The sequence below is a fragment of the Peromyscus leucopus genome, chromosome 5 (assembly GCF_004664715.2).
Source record: "Peromyscus leucopus breed LL Stock chromosome 5, UCI_PerLeu_2.1, whole genome shotgun sequence".
In the NCBI taxonomy this organism is placed as follows: Eukaryota; Metazoa; Chordata; class Mammalia; order Rodentia; family Cricetidae; genus Peromyscus; species Peromyscus leucopus.
The window spans coordinates 63657710-63663787 of record NC_051067.1 but is presented as its reverse complement, the minus strand read 5'-3'; positions in this window follow the sequence as shown (position 1 = coordinate 63663787).

Below are 6078 nucleotides of genomic sequence, written 5' to 3'. Positions count from 1 at the left end.
AAGCATGCTTCCTTGCAAGCCTTCACCCCAACCCCTTCCATAAAACACAGACCAGTCATCTCCACTTGTCTCTTTTGATGCTGAGTAGGGAAGACCAGAGTGCCTGGCAGGTGTTTCCTGTTGGGCGGAGCGGCTGACAACTTTCTACTGTAAAGCCCCTGAGTTTTTTGGGACCCGTTTGTTTCCATTAGCATTGAGTGTGGACTCGGGGTGACTACTGCAACCTATCTCTACACCAGCTGGAGGCAGCAGCGAGCTGTGAGCCTTAGTTTTCAAAATTCTAGTTGGGGTTTTGGTGAGGAAAAAATAGCAAGTTCCTTTTCCTGAATTTGGAGTTTTGGTGTTTATCAATTTCTTTATCAAGACAGCCCTCCCCTCTTTTAAGCCCAGCTTCAGTGAACACAGAGCTCTGGGTATGCATGGCAAGTGCCCTACCCCTGAGCTGCATCCTGAGTCCTTCATTTTTATTTATTTTAGACAGGCCTTGCTAAGTTTTCCAGATGGCTTGGAACTATGTAGCCCAGGCTGGCCTAGAACTTGAAATCCTCAGGCTTGCAGTGCAGCTTTACCCAGCAAGCCATTCCCCAGCCTCAGATTTGCCACTTCTTATTTACCTTACTTATGCCTTACTTTCTGGCACCGTGAACGCCTCCTGCTAATGCTCTGGACTCTACCGTGCAATCGGCCACTTCTTCAAGGAGCCTTAGCCAATGGGATTGGAAACAAGAACCTAGGTGCAGGATTTGAGTGCTGGGTGCTTGATCTGGGTGTGGGTATACGTGGGGGGCCTGCTCCCACCTTCTTAAAGGGTTCCTACGAGAAGGAGAGAGGGATAAGAAATGATAGATGGAAAGAGACAGTCGATAAGAGGAAAGAGAGAAACACAAGATAGCTTCCAGAGGACCTGAGTCAATACCCAATGGCTCAGAACTTTATTCAAAAGGGCTTTATATAACAATGCCAAGGGGCAGAGCAAAAGACCTCCCCCTTGCTAGGTACAGCCAAGTGTAGACCCTTCCAAACGGTACTCTGGGGTCTCTAAGAACAGACAGAAACCTTTAGACCAGGTGTCTGCCACCCTCCAACAGCACTGCCGCAGGGAATTCAAAGCACTGAGATACACAGCTGTCACCACGGAGTGGGACCACAGAGCACTAGGAGTGTGAGAGCCCACAGAGGTTTCCTCGTGAGATCTGAGCTTGCTTTACCAGCGGGGCTGCATAAGAGGATGGCTGGACCACGGGCCTGGGTACCAGGTGTTTGGAAGGGTCTGCACTTGGCTGTACCTAGCACCTCCTCCAACAAGATCACATCTATTCCAACAAAGCTACACCTCCTAATAGTGCCACTCCCTGGTGACCAATGTCTGTGTCAACCTTTCCTCTCCTTATGAGGGCACAGTCATTTCAGGTTGACTATTTATTTAACTCAACAAGTTCTTCATTGTTGTTATTATTTGTGGTGTGATATTTTGTGTTCTTTGTGTTCAAATAAAGCTTGCCTGGAGATCAGAGAGCAGAGCTAGCAACTAGTTAACCATAGAAGCCAGGCGGTGGTGGCACACACCTTTAATCCTAGCATTTGGAGGCTCATGCCTTTAATCCCAGCACTTGGGAGGTGGATACAGGATCTTGGCTCCTTTCCGTCTGAGGATCCGGAGAGGTAAGAAGTCATTAGTGGCTACTCCTTTGTTTCTCTGATCTTTCAGGTTATTAACCTGATATTTGATCCTGGTGTTTATTGATAAGACTAATTAGGATCATGCTTATATTACTACTACTACTACTATTATTATTATTGTTATTATTACTATTGAGACAGGGTCTCTTTGTATAACCCTGGCTGGCTCAGACTTGCTATTTAGATCAAGCTGGCCTTGAACTTGCAGAGATTCCCTCTGCCTTTATCTCCCAGTTGGTGGGAGGTGTGTGCCATAATGCATAGACTACAAACTGTTTTTTTGTTTTTTTCAAGATAAGGTTTCTCTGTGTAGCTTTTGGAGCCTGTCCTGGAACTTGCTCTGTAGACCAGGCTGGCCTTAAACTCACAGAGATCTGCCTGCCTTTGCCTCCTGAGTGCTGGGATTAAAGGTGTGTGCCACCACTATTCAGCTAGACTACAAACTCTTTAAAAGTCTATGTCTGATGCAGTAAGGTTCTAGGCGCATGGGAGTAAGTGATTTTCAAGGATGTAATTCAGGACATGGCACACCCTCTTGGAGCTTTGAAGCAGCCACGGGAGCCTCTGAGGTTCCTGGAATTGTTAGTCTCTGGGCTGTCATGTTTATCAGTTCATTAGGAATATATATTGCCAACTAGGAAAAGGAGAATCAAGACTCCCAACAACACGTCATTTAAAAATGTCTGTGTTTGTTCCGTTTTTCATCACTGTATCTGAAATGTCAGTGGAAACAGCTTAAAGGGAGAAATTATCTACTTTGGTTCTTCCGTTTCAGAGTATGCCCAGTACACTCTGATTGTTAGATAACACATCTCTCTAAAAACACAGATCCAGGCCTCAGGAGATGGCTCAGTTGGTTATGAGCTCGCTATGCAATCATCAAGACCTAACTTCAATTCCCTAGAACTCACACTTAAAAAGAAAAGCATAGCCAGGTGGTGGTGGCTCACGCCTGTAATCCCAACACTCAGGAGGCAGAGGCAGGTGGATCTTTGTGAGACTGAGGCCAGCCTGGTCTACAAAGGCAAGTTCCAGGACAGCCAGAGCTATTACACAGAGAAACCCTGTCTCAAAGACGGGTGGGGGGAAGAGGGAGAAGGAAAGAGAGAGGCAGAGAGAGGGAGGAAGGGAGAGAAACACAGTGGCCCATGCCTCTAATCCCAATGTCAAGGAAGTAGAGAGTCACTGATCCCCGGGGCTTGCTGCCCAGCCAGCCTAGCTGAATCAGTGAGCTCCAGGTTCAGTGAGAAACCCTGCCTCAAAAACATAAGGTGGAGAGTGACTGAAGAAACACCTGATATTCTTCTGGATAGATGGTTAAAAGAACTGAAATCAGAGGCACAAAATATATTTACATACATATTGCAGCATGATTTACTACGTAGAGGAAAACAATTCTTCCTTGGTGGGTGAGTGGATAAGCAAAAAATGTCACCTATACATACGATAGAATATTATTCAACTTAAAATGGGAGGAAATTCTGATCCATGGATGAAGCTACAGGCTGCTGTGTTACATGAAATAAGCCAGGCCCAAGGATCACATATGGTATGAGTCCATTTATATGAGGTCTCTGCAGCAAATTCATACTGCAAAAAGATAGTTGAGTGTGGTTTCCAGGGTTATAGGAGCAGAAATGGGAGCTGACGGCTAGCAGGTGCAGAGCTTGTTGTGGAACTATGGAAAGTGTTCTGAAGGCGAGTGTGGGGATGGTCATATAATAATGTGAATATAATCAGTACCACGGAGCTTTCCACTTACATATGGGTAAAATGGCCAATTTAATGTTCTATATATTTTATCACATATTTGCATTTTTATATTTTTATCATAAAAATTTAAATTACATGTTATTTGCTTATTTATTTTTGTGTGTACGTGTCTGTGTGTGTGTGTGTCTGTGTGTGTGTGTGTGATGGTATATATGTGGAGGTTAGAGATTGACTTGCAGGAATCTGTTCTACCCATCATGTGGGTTCTAGGGATTGAACTCAGGTCCTCAGGCTTGGCAGCAGGAACCTTGACCATCTTAAAGGTCCCTTACCACATGCTTTTAGAAACACAGGCTTAGTATGGCAGTACACGGCTATAGTATAAGCTATTCAACAGGAAGACAGAGAAGAATGGTGAGTTCAAGGCCAGCCTAAGCTACAAAGCAAGATCCTGCCTCAAAATTTAAAAAAAAATTAACTAAAAGGGGCTGGAGGGAAGAAAAATTGTAGGAGCCAGAGGGGTCAAGGACACCACAAGAAAATCCACAGAAACTAACCTGGGCTCAAAGGAGCTCACAGAGACTGAACTGGCAAATAGGGAACCTACATGGGACTGACCTAGGTCCTCTGTCACAGTTGTGGAGCTTGGGATTAAAGGTGTGTGCCACTACTGCCCAGCATCAGGAAGTGGAATGGAGCTAAATCCTGTGTTGAGGAGATGAAAGGATTAAGAAATGGAATAAAGGGAGTGGTAACCTCAGGGCAGGACCCCACCCAAATAAATTTCCAACTTGTGAAAAGGAATTAAAGAAAAGCTTAGAGCTGGTTGTGGTGGTTCACACCTTTAATCCCAGCACTCTTGGAGGGAGAGGCTAGAGAATCTCAGAGTTTGAGGCCAGCCTGGTCTACTGAGCAAGTTCCAGAACAGCCAAGCTTAGGCAATGAAGGTAACCATCAAAACAGAAGGCTGGTAAAGATGTTGTTGGTTAAATGGTGCGCTGCTTGTGGCGGCGGAGGAGAGTGCTGATCAGAAGAATCACAGCCATGGTTACCTTTTTAGAGCTTTATTGGGAGAGGGGGGAAGAGAGAGAGGGAGGGAGGGGAGAGAGAGAGAGAAGGAGGGAGGGAGGGAGGGAGGGAGAGGGGGGGTAGATGGAAGGAAGGAGCAGAAAGGAAAGAGAGGGGCGCACAGAGGGCCCACCTGCTTTTTAGGCTGATGACGAGTAATTAAGAACAGCATCCTTAGCCGGGCAGTGGTGGCACACGCCTTTAATCCCAGCACTCGGGAGGCAGAGCCAGGCGGATCTCTGTGAGTTCGAGGCCAGCCTGGGCTACCAAGTGAGTTCCAGGAAAGACACAAAGCTACACAGAGAAACCCTGTCTCAAAAAAACAAAACAAAACAAAACAAAAAGAAGAACAGCATCCTTACAGATGTAATTGAACAAGGGGACCATATTCTAGCCCCAGCAAGCAGTAGAACTTGGTACCTTCGGCCATATGGTTCTGACTTTAGAGTCAAGGAGCAACTAAGGAAAGCTGCTGAGGCCAATCATGTGTCAGGTGTCCCTGAATGGAGGCCTAGCGAGGCCATTGTGTGAAGTTATAAAGTTGAAGCCTGGATTGCCTTGGAGACCCCAAGATGTTAGAGATGCCAGAGCTGTGGGATACCTGCTGAAGAGAGCTGCTAAGAGGGGGTAGAACCAGCCTAAGAGAAAGAAGTGTGCTGTAGTCAACAAAGCTGAACAAAGTTGGAGATCTGAAGAGTGTTTTGACATCAGACATGGAGATGCAGAGTTTGGAGTTTGCCCAGCTGGTTTTCAGTCTTGCTTTGGTCCAGTATTTCCTTACTATGCTCCCTTCCCTGCATTTTGGAATGATAATGTACATTCTATGCCTTTGTACGTTGGAAGTGTGTGATCTGGTTTTTATTTTGATTTTACAGGTGATTACAGTTTCATGAATCTTAGATTTCATGAATCTTAGAAGAGACTTTGAACTTTAGACTTTTAAATAAGTTGGGAATTGTGATAGACTATGAAGAGTTTTGTAGTTGAACTGAATACATTTTGCATTATGATATCAAAAGTTTATGGGGGCCAGGGAGTGGAATGTGGTGGTTCCCAAGAAAATGGCTCCCAAAGGGAGTGGCACTGTTAGGGATATGGCTTTGTTGGAGGAAATGTGTCACTATGGAAGCAGGCTTTGAGGTCTCATGTATGCTCAAACCACACCCAGTATCTCAGTTCACTTTCTGTTGCTTTTGGATCAAGATGTAAAACCTCTCAGCTCCAGCACCATGTCTACCTGTGTGCCGCCATGCTTCCTGCCATGATAATGAACTAAACCTCTGAACTGTAAAACAGCCCCAGTTAAATGTTTTCCTTTATAAGAGTTGCTATGGTCATGGTGTCTCTTCACAGCATAGAAACTGGAACTAAGATAGGGCTTCATGAGGTGATTTGGGCATTAAACATAAGGTAAGGATGTTGGCTATTTTTCTTTTCCATTTTTATCCTCGTCGAGCAGCCCATTCAGAGATCTTTTGGTAAATATCTTTAAATGGAGGTCATGCCAGGTATGATAGTGTACATCTGTAATGCCAGCATTTGGGAGGTAGAAACCAGAGGAGCACCAGGCTCAAGACTAGACAATGCCACATGACGAGACCCTATTTCTAAAATTAA